This window comes from Rhinolophus sinicus, chromosome 16 (assembly GCF_057876585.1).
Source record: "Rhinolophus sinicus isolate RSI-liver-muscle chromosome 16, RSI-T2T, whole genome shotgun sequence".
NCBI classification, from domain to species: Eukaryota; Metazoa; Chordata; class Mammalia; order Chiroptera; family Rhinolophidae; genus Rhinolophus; species Rhinolophus sinicus.
The window spans coordinates 7,586,605-7,605,561 of NC_142516.1; the positions used below are offsets into that span (position 1 = coordinate 7,586,605).

The 18,957-nt window shown below is 52.3% G+C and overlaps 2 protein-coding genes across 13 annotated transcripts in view; one reads left to right on the forward strand and one right to left on the reverse strand.

Annotated features, from left to right (window-relative positions):
- Positions 1-18,957, reverse strand: part of RALGPS1 (Ral GEF with PH domain and SH3 binding motif 1) — a 289,205-nt gene that overhangs the window by 74,551 nt on the left and 195,697 nt on the right. The window lies entirely within an intron of this gene.
- Positions 12,582-18,957, forward strand: part of ANGPTL2 (angiopoietin like 2) — a 34,968-nt gene continuing 28,592 nt past the window's right edge. The window contains exon 1 of the mRNA XM_019728615.3: positions 12,582-13,049. The gene's annotated coding sequence lies outside the window, so the exon portion shown is untranslated. The remainder of the gene's footprint in view (positions 13,050-18,957) is intronic.

Below are 18,957 nucleotides of genomic sequence, written 5' to 3' on the forward strand. Positions count from 1 at the left end.
AACCAAAACAGACTCTGAGTCTTTAAAAAAATAAATAAATAAATAAAAAATGAGGAGGCAAGACCCCTGTGTGGTGGAGGGTGGGCGGTCTCCCATTGCGGAGGGGCAGGGGCGGGGCGCCCAGCCAGCAGCTGTCTGTCGGCGCCTGCTGGGGCTGGATGGCAGCCGTGAATACTTTCTTCAGTGAAGCTCCTCTGTGTGTGCTGAATTACAGCATTCACTGGGGGGGGGGGGGGGGGGGAGCGGGACAAGAGCATTTCCTAAGTGGATACCAGGCATCAGCTGGGATTGGGGCAGGGGCGGGGGACCTGGCTGGGCAAACGCTCTAGCAGAAAAAGAACGCAAAACCGGCTCCTCCAGCGGCCTCCCTCCGCCCCCCCCGCCCCCCCCCCGTGCTGGGGTGGGCGCAGATGAACGCAGACCACAGACCTCCGCGGGGGGCAGAGGGTGGGAGGGAGGTGAAGAGACCAGACCCCAAACAGGCTGAGCGTCTGGGGCGTCAGTTGGGATTTGCCCCTTCCCAGCAAGTCAGGGCTCAAGCATTCTGTTTACCAAACACTCTGCATACATAGAAACCAAGACACTCTGGGCTCTACGTTAAAGGGAATGGGGAGGGTCCCCCCAGGATGATTTTGAGGTGTTGGAAGCTTCTGTGACAATGCCAGAGAACAGGGCCAAGGCCGGGGGCTGCCCAGAGCGAGCCTGGCATTGGAAGAAAGGTGATGGCAGGCCTGCAGGCGGGCTGGCGGGGACTCGTCCCTGCGGGTGCGCCCCACCCCACGCAGCAGCCTTCGGCCTGGCAGGTAGTGGGAAGGGGGTGACGTCTGCAAGGAAAGGCAGATCTGCGGAGGGGGACGCCACCGCAGCACGCTCTGGAGCTCGTGAGAGTAATCAAAACCAGCTGAAGACTGAGCTGCTCTTCCAAGGGCTGCCAGAAGAGGGGGTTTCCAGCGGCAGAAGCTGGGGGTGTCTCTTTACCCAGGGGCGCTCCCCACCACACTGCTCTTCACTCTGGGGGTGGGGGGGGTAGGGAGACTGAGGGTGGGCTTCGGGGAGAAGGGCAGCCCTAGGGTGCACTGTGCCTCCTCCCCTGTCCTCGCCCGAGCTGCTCTCCCCACAGGCCACTGCCCCTCTGCAGATGTGGAAGGGGAGAAGGGCAGCAAGGCCGGCCGGCCAGGGCCTAAGCGCCTCACACACAGGCGTCCTTACTGACCACCAGAACTCTGTCAGACTGATGCCTTTTATCCCCGCTTTACTGATGAGGACACTGCGCAGAGAGGTGACATGGATTGCTCCAGGCCACACAGCTCGTCGTCAGGAGTGGAGCTGGGATCTGAACTTGAAGGTTTGGCTCCAGAGCCCACACTCTATACCAGTACCCTGTCCTGCCTGGCGGGATGCTGCTGCTGCTGCCGATGGTGAAGAAGAAGACATAAAGCACGCACTATGTGGCAGGCACTTACTTTGGATACCTTGTGTCATTTAATTCTCATGACTAACCTATGAAATACAGGTACTATTTTTACTATCCTCAATTTAGAAAGAGGGAAACCAAGGCCCACATGATAAACTACTTGCCCAAGGCCATTCTGCGAGAGAGGGCAGGCCTCCAGCTCAAACCCAGGTCCCCCTAACCCTCGCACCCACCACTGTGCCACCAGGCCCTTCACTTATCTATCCAACAGCAACACCAACTGAGTACCCACTGCTGTGTGCCAGGTACTGTGCTGGGCGTTGGAGACCCAGAGGTGACAAGGTGACCCTTACAGCCTGTCAGAGGAGAGGAGAACACCAATCATATCTTCATAGCAATAAACCTAAAATTGCAATTCTGAAGGAAAGTATACACGGCCTGAGTGATGCTTCAGGGGGATATTTTTTGGGGGAGGGAGGAGCAGGGAGATAATTTATAGAAGTGATTTCTGCAAGATGATTTATTATATTTTTCAGGTGCCTTTTATTTCCTGTTCTGTACCAAGAAAGCAACTGGAAATCAGGGACATGTTAACGACATTGGTTGTGTGGATAAAAAAGGGGCCACATACTAAACCTGACAAGCTCAGGGGAGACCTGCACGGCGGGCTCTACAAACTCAGAGACCAAAAGTAACCACACAGGATGGTCTGAACATAAAATTCCTAACTAAAAGGGGATCCTAGCAGGTAGTCATATCCTAGTCCTGTAGCTTCCTTGACAAAGGTCAATCTTTACCTTGGATGAGCCTGTCTGTTGTCTTTTTGCATCTAAGACAACATACCTGTGAAATGTCAGAGCAATTTCCTTTCCAGACCCTTCAGGGCACACCCAACACCAGAGCAGAGACCACAAAACCCGGCATTGTTATCTTGCTGTCCCTATACCATCTCTGTGTGCTGTAAAGTGTTAATTATTAACTATCCTGTACCCACCAACGTAAAAGAAGTGTGTGTGTCTCTGTTTTACCTTTTATCCAATCCCAGACTTTTCCTCACTTTGCTTTCTCCTGCCCCTTTCATCTACCACTAGTGGATTTCATGTAACATCCTCATTTCTTCCCTTTGATTCTAATGTATAAAATAAGCTGCAAAACTGTCACTCTCCGAGCATTTTCTCCGTCCGTTGAGACTTTGCTTCCCGCTAATTGTCATCAGTTTGGCTCAAATAAACTCATAAAAATTCTCTACAGGTTTGAACGCTTCTTATGTCGACAGTTGAATGAAACTTGTTTCGCAGTCCAGACATCACCATGCTGCTTAAACCCTACGTTTTCCCAGGTCAATGAAACTCAGGCATTTGGGGTAAGAAGGGGAAAGGGCAAGACTAAAAACATCAAGCCAGCTCCCATGAAATGGCTGGGAAAAACCAAACCACATTTCCCCACCTGATACATAAGCAGTACCTGTATGCACATGAACCAACCATCAGAAGCAGGTACAGTTACTGCAGGGCCATCGCGGACTCACCTTCTTGGCAAACTCATCTCTCCAGCAGTGATTCCCTCAGTGTGGTCCTCATGAGAACTTGTTAGAAATGAAAATTCTCAGGCCTCATCCCAGACCTACAGATTCAGGAACTCTGGGCTGGGCCCTGGCGTATTGTGTGTTAACAGGCCCTGAGGTGATTCTGCGGCCACTACAGCGTGAGAGCCGCTGATCCAAGATCGGCCGAAGTGATGAGAACAAGGGACCCAACACTGACTGAAGGCCTACTATGCGTCAAGCACACAGCCTCTCAGCTAACCTTCATCATAACCTGGAATAAACAGCACGAGCCTACAGATGAAGAAATGAGGCTCGGTAGCTTCCCTCCGTTGCCCAACCTCACACTGCTGGGAGCTTGGACAGCTTCAAGTCTGGTACGACTGTGAATTCTGGGTTCAAACAGGCCCACACGCCAACCCTGGCTTTGCCACTTACTGGCTGTGTGGCTCTGAGTAGACTCCCTGACCTGTACCTCTCTGAGTCCGAACTACCTCATCGCTTAAAATGGAAGACAGTGAACTGAACCGCTCCTGGAAGGTTCTGTTTTGAGGACTCCATGGGAAAGGCCTCCCGCCATGCCAGGCACACAGCGAGTTGTAACAGATGACAGCTGCTTTGTCAGAGCACAGATCTTGTAAGCCCAAAGGCCTTGGAGCGCCCCAAGCTGATGTGGTCAAGTGCAGGCACCGAGGAATTTGGAGATGAGGCAAGTGAAGGACAGAGTGAACACTTAGTAAGTGGTGACAATAATAATGACTGTGATATTTTACAGTCTCACTTTCCTCATCTATAAAAGGGAATAATCACTGCCCTCCCTCTCCCAGGCCTGCCATGAGGCTCAAGGGAGAGAACCAATGCCAAAGCACTCTGGGAACTGGCCCTGCCGTGTGGAGAGGAGGGGCTAACACTGAGAATACCACTATCACCCATCTGTACTTGCAAGGAATCTGCGTGGACTTCTGTCCCCCGGCGGCCCCACCCACACCTGGCAGGATGGCCGAGTACAGCAATTCCTCCCTTCCTGCACCTGCCTGGCAGATGAAGCACTGGGGGAAGGGGAAGGGCAGGGCCAGGCAGGGGCACCTGGGAGCCAGGTCAGTGGAGGACGGAGTTACGTGGGATCCCCAGAGCCAGCTTGGAGCAGGCCTGGGGGAGGCCCTCCATGGCCCGGATGCAACCTCACGATGTCAGGGCAGCTATCTCCCCTTCCTTGAGTCTCCTCTCCTTTCTCCTCCAGAGTTAGACTCCCAAATGGCCTCCTTGCTGCCCGAGCCCTCCTGTTTGGGATAAAGGTCTTGTCTGATACAGACAGACAATGTTCCAGAAACAACAATTTTTAAAAATAGTATATAGGATGGGGATGATTTTAAACAGCTTTGGAAATTTCCCGTGAAGTTTTTATTATGAAGATACAAAGAAAACCAGCAAACTGAAATTAAATCTCTCCTCTTTCTGCTCCTCAGTCCCCCCTCTTGGGGACGGGCCCCAGCATCAGCTGCAGTATGAGAGCACAGGGACAAAACCAAATGAACATTCCTTAAAATACTGTTATGATGACAAAATGAAAACCAGGCAACTAAAAGTCTCAGCAAATTGGCTTTGAGTAAATTGACCTGGAGCCCAAACTCTGGTGCTCAGATGGGGCTTAATAAATATTTGTTGACTGAATAGCAAATGTGTTTGACTGTTAGGTGATGTCCAGACTTGAGGGAGAAGTGCTGCCCCGACTCTGTCCCCTGGCAGTGGATTGAGGAGTCAGGAATGAAATGCATCATATATGAGCTAACAACAGGCTCTCAAAGCTGCTTTGCAATTGAGCATGTGCCCTGTGCTGACATTTGTTTGGCAACCATGGAACAGAGAGTGTCTTCAAAGGGCTTTCCATGCTGCCTGGACATCCTCTGTGACACTGGGCACCACAGGATGAGCGGCAGCACGACTTCAGAGTCCTCCTATGAATGCAAGTCTCCTCGCTGCGCAGCTCACCAGGGCCAGGGAATACGGGGTTCCCCTGCCAGGCGCAGCGCAGTGAGTCACAGGATCTGACCACGGTGCCTCCAGGAGAGGAGAGGCCCACTCTCAGCTTAGAGGCAGGCGTATTATTAAATCTGGATGGACGGAGGCATCTGGCAGTTCCGCAGGCTTCCTGATGCTCGGACACTCCCCTAGGCTCTTCCATGACCAGCTGACCAGAAGAGGAGGGGCCTTATCTTTATATCCCTTAATCATGGCTCAACTTCACTGGAACCTTATCACTGAAACTGCTAAACTTCCTCGAATCTCAGAAGTCATCAACTAATAAATGTGTCATGTTCTAATGAAAAACAAAAAGTGCCTTCAATTAAACCCTGACACGCTAGTAACTTTAAGATGCATCCTGATCCCAGAGTTCTTAGAACAAGAAAAAAAGTGTTAGAACGGAAGAAATGCCATTTGTTTGCAGGGCAACCGTGTCCTGCTGGCTTTGACAGAGGTCTTAATCCCAGTGCCATTACTTCCTAGCTATGCAGCCTGGAGCAAGGAACTTCACTTTGCTAAGTCTCTGTCTTCTTGTTAGTTGAACGTAATGGTTAGAATTCCCTCATAGGTTTTGAGAGGAGAAGGGAAACAAAAGTTACCCATAAAATGTAGAGCTTGATGGCGAGTCCATCACAGGTGAATAACGTGTCCTAACAAGGCTTGTGGGGACAACACGTTTTGTCACCTTCTGGTGCTCAGGTGGGTACACTGGGCTGAATGAATCTATGCATTATAGGGACTGATATTTCCCAACAGACTACGACCCAGATCAGGGAGGAAAGAGACATGAGTGAAGAACCACCGACCAGCTGGCTAAGTTGACGGTCGGGCAACAACAGCAGTGAGTACAGGAGGTTTGGGTGAGAAGATAAATTCAACTGGGACGTAGCGACTTCCAGTTCCTGAAATGGAGGAGTGGACTGTAGTGAACTAACTCTCTAGTCGATAACAATGATAAAATCTGGACAATATACAAAACAAATTGCTTGAAAGTACTTGAGAACAGCACAAGGCAACAGAAGCTAGAGGAGACGTGGTCCTTGAAAGACGGGAAGCAAACTAGAGCACTTCTCAGTTTATGGTGAGACCTGGGGAAATAGAACTAAAACAGAATCGAGCAGTATCACCAGCTGAGAAGGAGGGGAAGAGGTTAGACATTGAGGATGAAAAGGAAAATGCCAGAAAGGAGAGAACCACAGAAGGAGGAGCTCCAAAATTACTGTAAAACTTCCCCGCCAAATCCTTAGTTAGCCTCTAAATTGTATATGTGTAGAGAGAGACTCCAACATGTCCAAAAGCTCCCCAAAGAAAGCATAGCTGGGAAGCAGAGAGTTCAGCAACTGCATGGAAGATGAAATTTGGAGTTCAAGTCCTGCCAAGTTAAAGGGGCTTAGCAAACATGTAAGGCTTCCGATTTAATTCCACAAAGGCCATGCCCAGGGCTAAGTGTTATACCCTAGGGCTATGGGCAAAACCAAAATAAACCCACATGAACAAAACCTAAAAACCAAGCCCCACAAGATCAAGTAGATTTTCTAGCAATTTAATGACCTGCTAGAACAAAACACAACATCTTTAGAGGAAGACAATAAAACACGCAGTCTTTTCAATGGCTCGCCCAAAATGTCCAGTATACAATTAAAATTATATAGACATCAGAAGAAGCAGGAAAATGTGACATATATCAAGAGAAATAACAGTCAATAAAATGAGACCCACTGATGTTGGAATTAGTAAACAAGGACTTTAAAATGACTATTATAAATAGCATACAAGGTCTGACACTTACGTTCACGAACTTGCCACCGTACGCTTACATTAGCAGCCCTGTACAAACAGCTCAGGAAGGTTTAATAACCTTGGTATATCAGTGTCTCACAGCTCTGTTCGTGTCGACATGTGGCGGTGTCTTGCTGAGTGGCATTCATTATTGTTGTGGCATGTTTTTGTGTGTCATTGTGAGAATGTCTGAGCTTGAATTACAACAACGAACAAACATTAAATTTCCTGTTAAACTTGGCAAGAGTGAAAGTGAAATCAGGGACATGTTAGTCCAAGTTTATGGGGATAATGCTATGAAGAAAACAGCAGTGTACAAATGGATTGAATGTTTTTCTGAGGGGAGAGAACAAGTCACTGATGAAGAGAGGTCAGGGCAGCCAGTAATGAGCAGAACTCATGAAAACATTTCAAAAATCCGTCAAGTTGTGCGTCAAAATTGTTGGCTGACTGTGAGAAGCATAGCAGACCTAGTAAACATCGATAGAGAAACAGGAACATCTTAACTGAAAATCTTGGCATGAAAAAGGTATGTGTAAAAATGGTCCCAAAGGTATGTGCAAAAATGGCTCACCAGTGAACAAAAGCAAAGAAGTGTCCAAGTTTGCCAAGACCCTTTTGGAGGCAAGACGATGTTTTGGGCTGTGTTATCACTGGTGATGAAACATGTGTGTCCCAATATGGCCCTGAAACAAAGTGTCAAAAGTGCACAATGGAAGTCAGCCAATTCTCCATGACCAAAAAAGTTCCGTCAGTCCAAATCAAGAGTCAAAACGATGTTGCTCACCTTTTTTGATATCAGAGGGATTATTCATTATGAATTTGTAACAAATGGACAAACAGTTAACCAAGTTTACTATTTTGAAATGCTGAAAAGGCTGCGTGAGAAAGTTAGACAAAAATGACCTGAACTTTTCGCCAACAATTCATGGCTCTTGCATCACAACAATGCACCAGCTCACAGAGCACTATCTGTGAGGGAGTTTTTAGCCAGTAAACAAATAACTATATTGGAACACCCTCCCTACTCACGTGATCTAGCCCCCAGTGACTTCTTTCTTTACCAGAAGATAAAGGAAATATTGAAAAGAAGACATTTTGATGACATTCAAAACATCAAGGGTAATACAATGACAGCTCTGATGGCTGTTCCAAAATTGCTTGGAAGGGTGAACTAGGCACTGGCGTTGGTGCATAGCTTCCCAAGGGGAGTACTTCGAAGGTGACCGTAGTGATATTCAGCAGTGAGGTATGAGGTAAGTTCACGAACTTAATTGTCTGACCGCATATACAGGATTTTCAGGAAATGAGTGATAGAATAAACAGACAGATAGAGAATCTTAGAAGAGAAATGGGACCTATAAAAGTTAACCAAGTGTAAATTCTAGGGCCAAAAAATACAGTACCTGACATAAAACACATTTTGGATGAAACTAATGGATTTTGTAGAGGAAAGGATCAGCAAACTTGAAGATAGGTAATAGAAATGGTCCAAACTCAAGAACAGGGTGGAAAAAAAGATAAAAATAAATAAATACACGGAGTTTCAGTGACTAGTGGGACAACACCTAGTGTGTAAATGGAATTCCAGAAGGGGCGGGAGGAGAGAATCGGGCAGAAAAAATATTTGAAGGAATAATGACCAAAAATTTCCCCCACATTTCCAAATTCAGTGAGAAACATCAGCGCATAGATCTAAGAAGCTCAGTGAACCCCCAACCCCACGGAACAAATACAAAGAAAACCACATCTGGTCACAATACAATTAAACTACTACAAATCAAAGATAAGGAGAAATTTTAAAAGTTAGAGAGGAAAAGACCCACTATGGACATAGGAACAACAATAAGAAAGACAGCTGACTTCTCATCAGAAACAACGTAAGCCAGAAGACAATGGAATGGCATTTAAAAAGTTCTAAAAGGGAAAAAAAGTCAATTTGGGATACGTGAAGCTTGAAATGCTGGTGAGACTCTGAGGTGGCAAGGTAACAGCAAAGCTCTGGTCCCAGCATCCCCGATTGTAACACACGCTAGCCAGGCACTCTACACACCTGCCACACACACAGTATCTCAACATTCCCCAAAAGAAAAAATGTTGTAACTGTCAGGAAGGCGATAAGACACGAAAACACATGAAATAATTCATACAAACTGTGGGACACAATTAAGATTCTTCGTATTCTGCCACCATGGAAACATCACATATTTTTCATCCTGATAAAAACTCTAAAAAAGAAAAACGAAGATTCCCTTCTCCTCAAATGCTTTAGTCACATGACACCTTGGTCCAATAGCTGTTGGAAATGTGGGAACAGTGCTCCCTGAGGAGGTGTGGGGGCGGGGGGGTTCCAAGATCCAGGATCCCTCAGGGTGGAAGCCTGACCAGGATATTCTGGGTAAGAGTGAGGAGGGGTTGGGACCAGGAAGAGCAGCGGCAACAGCACACATTTCCTGAGCAACTGCCAAGTGCTGAGCGCCAGGCGTGGCGCCAAGCCCCATCTTCACCCTCACACTAACCCCGAAGAGTGAGTGTGATCATTCGTTTTTGTTCAATGAGGAAACAAAGTCTGTAAGAGAATCAGAAAGTTGCCCAGGGTAGTGCCAGGGGTGGGACTTGAGCCCAGGTCTGTTGGACTTGGAGCCACAGCTCCTCACCTGCAGGTGTCTCACGCGTGTGTTTGCTCCACTGCACCGGCCAGGCCCACACACGCCAGTGCTCGGGGAACTCACAGCCAAGTGACCGAGGCAACGGAAGTTACTACAACCAACATCTACTGAGCTCTTGCAATGCACTAGCCACTGTGTGTGACACTTAATGGGTCCCATCTTATTTAATCTTCACAGCAGCCCCGCGAGGTAAATCCTGGTACCATCTCCATTTCACAGATGGGGAAAGTGAGGCTCAGAGCTACTGACGGTAGAACTAGAATGTGACTCCACAGCTCAAGCTTCCCAGCAACATCCTCGACGGTGCAAGGCCACCGAAGGGGCAGGGGCTATGCAGAGATGGACAGGCAAGGCCACCCGGGTGCCCCTCGCCGCCCCTTGCCTACTTCACGAGATCCTAGGAACTGGGAATTGTGAAAGCAAATTTGTTTTCAAGGGTCTTGGGCTGCACCTATTCCCAGAGGGCGGAAGTCCCGGGAACCCCCTCTGCCCAGCGAGTCTCACTGCCTCCAACTGCCGCTCTTACTGGGATGGCTGCGACCAGCTCCCACCGGCTCTGGATGACTGGTCTGAGCTCCCACTAATCCAGGCTCCACTCAACAACTGGGGCTTTTAAAAATAAAAGTGTGTCTGAACACTGTCTTGCTTAAACACGTTCAGGGGCTCCTGACTCCCTTTTGGATACCGTCCTACCTGTTACAAGGCCTCTCGGCTCCCCTCTCCTCAGCACAGGAACTTCTCGCAGCTCCTGGGAAGGACTCCCTGCAGCTGCTTTGCCTCAGCTCTGCTCCAGTTACTACTGCTGGGTAACAAATTACCACCCGCACTTAGCAGCCTAAAACAACCGCTTTCATACCCTCATGGATTCCAGGGTTAAGAGTTCCCCTGTGTGGAATGGCTTACCTCCGCTCCTGAGGTCTGGGGCCTCAGCAGGAAGGCTCTCGATGGCTAGGGGCTGGAACCATCTAGGGGCATCTCTCCTCAGACATCTAGGGCTTGATGCTGGCTGTCCTCTGGAACCTGTGCTCTGCCTGACCTCTGCATGGCAGCTTCTGGATAGCTGGGCTTCTCAGGCTCCAGCTTGGCTCGGGGCTCCTAAAGAGTGTGTCCCCGTGAACAAGGCAGAGACTGCACTGCCTGTTCTCACCCAGCCTTGGAAGTTAGGTAGTGTCACTTCCCACAGCATTCTGTTGGTTACAAGCAAGTCACAAACACACCCAGATTCAAGGGGAGAGGGCAGAGGCCCTATGTCTCAGGGGGAGGAGTGACAAGGTCTCACTGTGGACCAGGAGACACTGTGGGGGCCATCTTGGAAAATGCAGTCCTGCACACGGACCACCCTCTCACCAACCTCACCAGCTGCTAAGTCTGACCTGTCACTCAGGTTTCGGCGGGGAGCCTGTCTTGACTGCCCTGCCCGGGCTTCACCAGGCCTCCGGCTTAGACATCCCTTAGTGCCAGCACTTCTCATGTACCCCAGTCTGTCTATCTGTCTGTCTCCCCTCCAGACTGGAAGCTCTGTGAGGACAGGGACTTTGGCTTCCTGGTTTTGGCTCAGAGCAGGTTCCCAATAAACACATCCTGGAGAAGACAGACACAGAGAGAGAGGAGGAAGAAGAAAAATGAAGGCGACATGCCAGCCTGCAGGCTGTCGAGGGCGCAGCTCAGAGAGAGTTCAGCCTCACGTGCTTCTGCTCATCTTGAGACCCCAGCTGGCCAGAGTGCCGAAGGCTCTACCACGGCCCCACGGGGACCCTCCAGGCCCTTGGGAGAATCCACAGTGGGTGGGCATCGTCACTCCCACAGGAGATATGGGAGGTTTTCTGTCCAGTCCAGCAGTCTGGCTAATGATGTGACCTATAAGATACTGGGGTCTTCTGGCAAAGAGCCACCTTCTAAAAAGGGAAAGGGGACTGACAAACGGGAAGGGGAGAAGGTCTGAGCAGGCTGAAAGAAGCTGCGGCAACAAGAAAGGTTTGCTCCCTGCAAAGACAGGAGCGGCCAAAGAAAGGAGGGGGGGCCATGATGGACGGGTCTGCCCAGGGACCAAGAACATGATACACTGTGCCTAGGGGTGGGGAGAACCCCATTATAATTTCTCACCCAATTTGTACCCAAACATCAGTATCACCACCATCATCATCACTGATTTTTTTTTTAAAAGGAAAGAAGAGTGACCACCAATATTTCACACAGCTGTTGTCCAGGCAAAGGGACGCCCTTGGGCCTGGCTGCTCCCCTCGCCCTCCTCCCTCCTGTACGACTGCTTACTTTGTGGGTCCAGGGCTTTCTTTTCCCTTCTTGCTCTGACCCTACACACATTCACAAGCTCTGCCTTGGTGATAGACTGCTGAGAACTCTGATGGATCCCCATTACTTGTTCCTGACAGGGACAGGGGGAGGGGGGGTCACAGCAACCCCTGGCCCACCTGACCCCAGAGTCTGATTTCAGAGCCCTGAGGTGTCCTAGCCCTGTACCAAGTGAGGTCACTTTCCCGAGTGACCTCACAGAACCCCCGCTACTGCCCTTGGCGGTAGATCATTTGTATTAGCTCATTTGCTGAGGCACGGAAGGGATGCCCAGAGAGGTGAGGTGACTTCGCACTCAAGGCCACTCAGGTGGGAAGTGACGGAGCATTTCTCCAGGGCCGCCTCACATGCAGCCTGTGGCATTCCACTCTCCCAGGCTCCTGCCCCCGGTAACTGTCACAGCAGATGCTGCTGGCCTTTGTGCAGACAGCCTTGGGCTCCTTCCCCAGGGCTTAAAGATGGGAGTAAGGCCTCCAGGAAGGCCATCTGCGTGGGGGGCTGCCCTGCCTGCCCACCTGGGGCTCTATGTGGCAGTGCACAGGAGGGGGGAGTCAGAGGGGTGGGCCAGGCTCCCTGTTGCCCGCGCACATCCGTTGCTGCACAGCTGGAGCAGATCTAAACCCATTACCTGAGTCAGAGGAGGAAGCTGTCTAGGAGCTGCCCGGCTTCGGGGAGCAGGCGGGCCAGGGAGCAGAGCTGGCCAGGCTGCGCGTGCCAAGGAAGGAGGGGGCCCTCCGAGGCTGCCAAAGCGGGCTGGGGCGGGAGGGGCCAGGCCAGCTGGGGCTGGAGCGAGTGTGACATCACCGGGCGGCCCGCCTCTGTCTGGGGCTGAGGGGAGGCCCGAAGCCTTTCTGGGGCCTGGGGGATCCTCTTGCACTGGTGGGTGGAGAGAAGTGCCTGCAGCCAACCAGGGTCAGGCTGTGCTCACAGTTTCCTCCGGCGGCATGTAAAGGCTCCACAAAGGAGTTGGGAGTTCAAATGAGGCTGCTGCAGACCGCCTGAGGACGGACGAGCCTGAGTCCCAACCTGCAGAGCATGACCCTGAGGCAGCCGCCGGCCCCCACCACAAGAAGAGGCAGGTTGTGAGCAGTCCCGGAGGAACCCCCGGCCAGCCCCCGGCCCGGCCCCGCCGAGCCCTGCTGTGCAGGCAGAGCAGAGCCAGCAGAGGCCAGTGAGGCAGAGCTGCTTGGTGGCCAGGCCGGCCTGCGACCCCGGGACCCCTCCTGGAGGCCATGGACAGGCTGCCCTGCTGACGGTCCAGGGGAAGGAAGCATGTGAGGAGCTGCCCTGGGAGCCAAGCAGGAGGGAAGAGGTAAGGGGCCAGCTGTGTGGCACTGAGGGACAGGGGGCGAGAGGTAGCAGCTGGCCCCACGGCCTGGGGCTCAAGACCCCTGACCCCTCCAGCTGGGGGTGTGTGTACAGCTGGGTCCCAGAGGGGGCCACTCCTGCTTTCACTTGGAGCCAAACGAGCATTTGCCGGGGCAGGACCTGTGGACATTTGGGCAGAGGGTAGCATTCAGGGCATGAGATCGTGGGCTGGGGTTCCGAGGCTTCCTCAGTAAGCCCCACTCTCCTCCTCAGACAAAGAGCCTTTGGGTGACGGCAGTGGCTCTGGGCACAGCTTGGCGCTGGCGTGTGCATGAATATGTGCCATGTGGAGGTGTGTGCTGGAGGGAGCAGCGGACCAAAGGAGTCGCAGAACAGCCGGGGTAGCCCGGGGATCAGGAAATCATTTTGAAGTTTGGGGATCGTCTGTACCCCAGCTAGGGAGGATATCCAGGCAAAAGCAAACGCTGTCCTGTGGGAGCTGGGAGCCCTTGTTCATAAAGTTCCGGGGAGCTGAGCAGCCTGTGCTCACACCCTCAGCCGGGAGGAGGGGGCGAAGGGCTCCAGCACTAGAAGGGATGCGCCAGCAGGGGATCTGCCACTGTGACTCGGGGCAAAGTGCTGCCTGGGCTTTCCGGGCATGTCCGAGGGCACCTGATCCCTCCTCTCACTGGATGGCGCCCTGGGTCTCCAGCAGGCTTGACCTGACTGGGAACTAGGGGAAGGCAGGCTTCCCCAGCACCAGGCAGGGGGGACAGAGCAGGCTCCACTTCCGAGTGCCTTGAGAGTGCTCAGCGTTAGATAACATTTCCAAACAGAAATTCCTCCGACCCCTCCCTTCTCCTTCTGTGATATGTGTGTCATGGGTCAGCTATTGACTCTGCTGAGGGATTATGAGAGCTCCCAGAGGCCATTTCGGTTACTTAGAAAAGGATCTCCTTTCACCGGGGCTCTGAGGAAAGTTGAGAATGGCACTTCCGAAGCCGCCCAATGCTCCCCACATGCACTTTTCCAAATCGAGGCAGAGTCGGGTGGTGATCATGAGCTAGGTTCAAATCCCAGCTCTTCCACTATGAGCCAAATGACTCTGGCAGAACACTAAGTCTCTCTAAACCTCAGTTTCCTTTTCTGTAAAAGGGGATAATAATGTCTTAATAACAACTAATACTTATATGGCACTTACCCCGAGCTAGGCACTTACCAACTGGTAGAATCCTCACAACCACCCTGTAACATAAGTACTGTTATCCATCACCATTTTACAGGTGAGGAAACTGAGGCACAGCAGGTAAGTGATGTGCCCCAGGCCACATGGTTAGTACGTGCCAGCCCCAGGACTTGAACCCAGTCCCCTGCACCACACTCCCCTGCTTTCTAGGAGGACCCCATGTGGCCATGCCTGGGAAGGCGTTAGCACCGTGCCTGGTGTGTGGCAAACCTTCCCAGAATGTTACTCACTGATTATTAGGAACCAGAACACTCGGAATCGCAGAGGGAAGAGCAGAGGCCCAGATTCTCTCTCTGTCCTAATACATCCTGTTAGGGTGTCAGAAAATCCACAAGGTTGCCCCTGCTGGGGGTCCTCCAGGAGCCTGAGGCGGGTGGCGGAAGGGAGGCTATGTCTGGGGCGACTTGCAGCCATGTCCGGGTCCTAGCAGCCCACACTAAGGAAAAGGGCAGATGCACCGACGAAAGGAGCTTAGTATGTCTGGCACCAGCCCTAAGTACCAGCATCCTGCCACCTGCACAGGCACCACTTGTCTGCCAGCTGGTGTCCCAGCCAGGGCCGTAGGGGCTGAGGGCGGAGAGCTATCTGTGCTGCAGGAGGTCCACAAAGCAAGAGGACCCATGCCAGGCAAAACCCCTGCCCCAAACCCCACCCCCATCACCAAGTCTGGCCACATGGTAGCCATGTCTGTGGCTCTGACATGAGCCAATACAGGACGGTAGCTTCTCTCCTGTGGCCCCAGAGGTCTCAGTGGGCTCCCTGAACTCCTGGGAGCATTTTGAAAAGCTGACACTGAATATTTGCTTGTCTAGCACAGGGCTCTGGGGCTGTAGAACCATGGTGCGTCACTGTGCTCTCTGGGCAGCCCCGGCTGAGCAGAGGCTCTGACTTGACTTTGAGTGTCCACTTGGCTAAGGAAGGCATAGACACATCATCTCATTTCATCCTCACCACAACCCTAGGAGGTAGATTCTAGTTTTAGCAACCCATTTTACAGATGAGAAAACTAAGGCTCAGCGAGGATAAGCAACTTGCCCAAGGTCACACAGTTGATGATTATGTGGAACTTGATGCCCGGTCACTCTGGCTCCAAAGTCTGTACCTTTTCCCACCTCACTCTACTGCCCCATTCAAGGTGTCGTGACTCCTTTTTTCCTGACCCTGTCACTGGGTCCTGGCCCATGGCCCCCAGCAACCGAGTCTGTTTTGGTTGCTGCCCTGCAGAACGCTGCACCAGCCCACCTGAAAACCACGTGCTTACCCGATTCGGACGCATCACTTGCTTCCTACCTCTGAGACAGAACAGGCATTATTGTGACCCCTCTTACAGACGAGCCTCAGCACAGCCACACACAGCGTGCCTGTGGTGACGTGGTCAGTGCAATGCAGCGGGATTCCCAGCCAGGCCGCCTGACTTCAGAAACCCGTACCTGGTGCTCTGCGTTGCTCCCCCCCCACCCCCGCACCCCCTCACACACCGTCAGCGCCACAGAACTCTGGCACCAGCTCAGTGGGGCAGAGCCTCGGGCAAACATCTGTCCGTGTGCCTGAGACACCAGCCACATGTTTCCTGCAGCCCTGCTTGCGGACTCCGAGGGCTGCAGAATCCGAGTGCAGGTCCTCGGGACCTAGACTGGGACGCACCTGAGCAATTCCTCAGACGCCATCAGAGCTGCGGCACCTGGTAGCTACGTTAGAACAAACAGCAGCACCACCCAAGGCAGGCACACTCAGCTCTGGCCTCTGAATCACAGCTCATTTCATCCGAAATGACCTCAAGTGATAGCAGTCAGGTGAGGGAGAGGCTCTTTTTGTGCCCACAGCCCAGCGGGAGGAGGCAGAAGGTGAACCTAATCATCACACAAACGCACAACAGCAGGCTTGTGAAAAGGAAGCGTGTGGCACTAAGGGTCCTGCAAGATGGGGGAGGGGGGTGCTGTCCCCACTTTACAGATGAGGAAACTGAGGCTCAGAGCGTGAGGCACCTCTGCCAAGGTCTCTCCACTAGGGCCAAAAAGCAGGGATTCAAACCCAGATCTGGGCTCATTCTACACCAGCCTGCTCCCATCCTGGACAAACACACTGGAAATCTCAAGAATGAATCAATTCATTGAACAGCATTTCTTTTCTGTGAATTTATATAAAACACCCCAAAGAGAAGGGTTATTCAGCCCTTCACTTTGGAGTTTGGCAGCTTGGAGTTTGTGGTGATAGGTCACATCAGAACCTCACTCTGAGGGTAGATTCTATGACAACACCGTAATTCCCTCACTTCCGCTGTGAGCCATATGACGGATTTAATAACAGCTTTGGGGGGGCACTGTAAACATTACATTATAATGTTGTAAAATGCTGTAAAACATTACAATGTCCGTTACATGTACACATCATTTTAAGACATTCTGATCACAGAAATGTTGACATGTGTGTGCCTGGTGGGGTGGGGGGAGGCAGGCCTCTTACAATCGAGCTATTGTGTTAGGTCTATTCTCTGGTGAAATCAGCCTGTCTGGGGGCCAGCAGCCCCAGGGCCTCAGCTTCTCCCTGCTGCCTCGTCCTCCAGAAAGGCAGGCCCAGGATCACCTCGGGAAAGGCCAGAATGAACTCTGTTCTTATCTCCAAGATATGCCTGAGGACCCACCCAATTCTAGGAATGCCCAGACTCCTGCCCAAGGTAGTCCCACTCCCACCTCCACGAAGGAAAGGTTGTATGTCTTAGTCACAGCTGAGCCCTCGATACTCACTCAGGGCCAGCAGGGAAGGTATCTGTGCAGTGAGTGACAGAGTGAATGAAAATGAATGAATGAAGCCTCAGACCCAGGCCAACAAGCCCCTCAAGCCTGGGGTACCACACCATCCCCTCCGCATCATCCAGCCAAGGTGTCTTTTGGGGATGCCTCCTGTCCCTCCACGTGCTCCTCCGGATGCCGCCACAGCCCTGATCACCCTGCAGGACCAGAGCCTGGTCTCTGTCTCCCCTCCTCCTGTGGGGCCCTGGGGGGCAGGCGCCTTCTTTGTTCCTGCCCGTTCTCCAGCCCCCAGCATAGTGGCTGGCACAGGGAAAAAGCTCAGGAATATGTTCAGTGAAGGAAATCCTTGAATTCTAGTTAGTAACCCAGGTGCCATCTTGGCTATTGGGTCATCAGAGGGGGAGTGGCCCTCACCTTGCTTTTAAGAAGCTGGCAGTCTGGGGGTAGACAACCAGATGAGTACGAACAGTGTCTTGGGTGCTGTGATGGAAGGAGCTACTCCTGGGAGCTGGGGGACGGAGGGGCCTTCACTGCCAATGGATGGCTTCACGGAGAGGTGGACTTGTGCGGCCAACTTAGAGAGGAAGACAGGCATGACGGGGAGGTGCTGTGCAGAGGCAGGGAGGCATGACAACACCGGCTCTGTTGTAAGCAGCATACTGACAAGACCAGATTTAAGTTTTAGAAAGACAGGCCTGATGCTGCGCTGTCCCAAAGGCAGGGAGGCCAGTTAGGACTGGACAGATAAGAGACCTGGCTCTGGAGTAAACAGACCTGGTTCCAAGCCCAGTTCTACCACCTGGTAGCTCTGTGGCCCTGGACAAGTGACTTCATCCACTGCCTCTATTTCCTCATCTGTGAAATGGGGACAATCATAGCCCCTGCCTTATTGTTGCTGGGATCAGTGAGGTAGGCACAAAAAGTGCTTGTCCCAGTGCTCGAAGGATAAGCCCACACCAACAGGATGAGAAGCCTGGTGCCAACCACTCTGCCTGGCCCAGAAGAGCAGCTCCAGGCAAGGTTCAGTTTTCCCGAGAAGCCACCTGGGCAGCGCTGTCCACACAGCCCCTGGCTTCTTCCTCTTATCTGAAGCTTCCCCAGTTCCAGGGCTCCAGAGCACACCAGGCCTTGCCGGAAATGCAGCAGCCAACTCAGAAGCCGGGCTCTGAAATGGCTTCTGCAGACTGTCCCCGCCTCTGCACTGCTGGCCCAGGCTCCTGGCACAGAGGGCTCAGTGCACCGGCTTTGGGGGAATTTCAAAATGGTTCCCAAATAACGCACCATGAAAAAGTAACAGCAGAACCCCTGGCTCCCTGGCAAACCCCACTGCCTAACCACATCCCCCCCACCCTGTGGTCTCACAGTGTGACCACAACTCGCCCTTCCCTGGAGCCAGCAGCTCCCCAGGGGCTGGAGCGCTGAGCCCAGGGCATCGGGCACATTCAATCCCCCAGGGCTGCTCTCGCACGCAAATCTGTCTTATCCTACTACCTGCTTCTCTGGCTCACACCTGTGCTCCCATCAGCAGCGACAGGGCTGGACCCAGGTGGTAGCCACACACAGGGGAGTGGCTGGGAAGGCTCCATAACGGGCGATGGAAGGCTGGGAGGATGGACAGATGGTGTGTTGAAGGTCTATGAGACCCGACGTGGCAGAGTCTGGGAACTGGCACCAGACTCCCTGGGTGCCCGTGTGGCCTGGTGGTGGGAAGTGATTCACAGGATCCCAGGCTGGTGGGAGGGGACGTCCCGGCAGTTGGAGATGCGGCTGTTCCCTCCCTGGCCTGCAGGCTGGCGGTGAATCACCTAGGACAATGACGCACAGTCCCCCCTCCAGGTGATCTAAGGCAAAGATGCCACTGCTCATCCTAGAGGCCCATTTTGGGGTCTCGCCACTTGAATGATGAAGAAGCTCTT